Source organism: Echinops telfairi, unplaced genomic scaffold (genome assembly GCF_000313985.2).
Source record: "Echinops telfairi isolate 266 unplaced genomic scaffold, ASM31398v2 ScPeMD7_31;HRSCAF=116, whole genome shotgun sequence".
NCBI lineage: Eukaryota > Metazoa > Chordata > Mammalia > Afrosoricida > Tenrecidae > Echinops > Echinops telfairi.
Genome location: NW_022103928.1, coordinates 4,212,339 through 4,213,986, shown reverse-complemented (window position 1 = coordinate 4,213,986; position 1,648 = coordinate 4,212,339).

Here is a 1,648-nt window from a genome sequence, read left to right as displayed (position 1 = left end):
TAGCTTGGTGGACGGATTAAACAGTCAGCATCTCTAAGAGCGCGCTCAACCATATGAATGGTTGTGTAGATGGTGCAGGACCAGTCAGTGTCTTGTTCGGGGGTAAACCGGTTCTTCACAAGTAGGAAGTGACTCCAAGGCCCCGAAGAACAACCAGACTGATGATGGCACGGGCGTCATTTTTCCTTCTGATTCTGAGCATCAGGACCCATGAGACTCTCTCACACTGGATGCATGTGCATATTTATTTCTCATAGATACATTCTTGTCCTACTTTCTCAATTTCATTTTAAAAATAAACATATTTATTTCAGGATTTCTCCTACTTGGTCCTAAGAAGTCGTTGATGAATAGCGAATCACTTCTCACTAGTGACAAGTATTTTTCATTTAGAGTATTTGTCACACATTCCTCAAGAAAAACGAAAGGTCTCAGACACGTCAACAAGCAGGGGATTCTGCACAATGAAGGAACATCAGGAACTTCTCTCCACTGTGCTTACTGCTGAGATGCCTCAGCTCCCTTCTATTCGCATCCATTCTGAAAGAGGAACAACCTTCTACACCGCCCCCCACCCCCCAGCTTGCTTTTCCTTACTGCTTAAGACTTACTCTCTACCTAAGGAAGGCACTTCTCCTTCTCCCCAGGATATGGGACTCTAGTCTGCTTTAGACAAAACTATGTAGAATCATTTTCATCTCAGGGAAATCTTTGAGGTGGCACGGATACCTCAGCTCACTGTTTGTTTCTTTGTCTTTGGGACACATACCTTTGAGGACAGTCATTCAAAAGTAGAATTCACTGGCTAACACTCTTAAAAATATTTGTATTGACATATATTTCACATATCATACAATTTATTCATTTAATCACATTAAGAAGATTTGTGCAATTATCACCACAGTCAGTTTCAGAATATTTTCTTCCCATACACGGTGTGAGTTCCCAACATCTCATTTTCCACTGCCATGCCCCTATCCAGTTATCATCTTTATAGATCTAACTATCCTGGATTTATTGTACAGAAAACCATACAAAACAAAACATAATCATACAAAGCAAACAAACACAACCCAACAACGACTAGACAAAAAGTATAAAAACTTCAATCGAAGAGAGAAAATATTAAAAAGGGAAACAACTTTAAAAGGGGATAAAATTATAAGGTATTGTATTTTAACCTAACCGCATCTGCCACAATCGACATTAAAATGCTCTCAGTCTGTTAAAAAGGCTGTTCATTATGGTCAGAGGCTGTTCACTGAATCTATGTGTGTGGACCCTGCAAATGGATTTTGGGCTTCCACTGTCAGCCACAGCCTTCTATAAACCAGGTATTCGGAATTTAAGCTCTGATACTATTCCGTCCTATGGATTTGGATTTTGTTGATAATCCTTTGTTCCCACAAGCTGGTGTGCTTCTTCCATGTGGACTTAGATGACTCCTCCCTTAGATGGCTGATTGTTTGAAGGAACTCTTTTTTTTTAACCTTTTCCCAACACCACTTTATTGGGAGTAAATGCAGATATCATAGCATTCCATAATTCAGTCACATCAAGCAGTATTGTACAGTTGCTGCCACAACTGGTTGCAAAACAATATTTTCCTTCTTGAACTCCTTGACACCAGCTCTCTTTAACCTCCCTC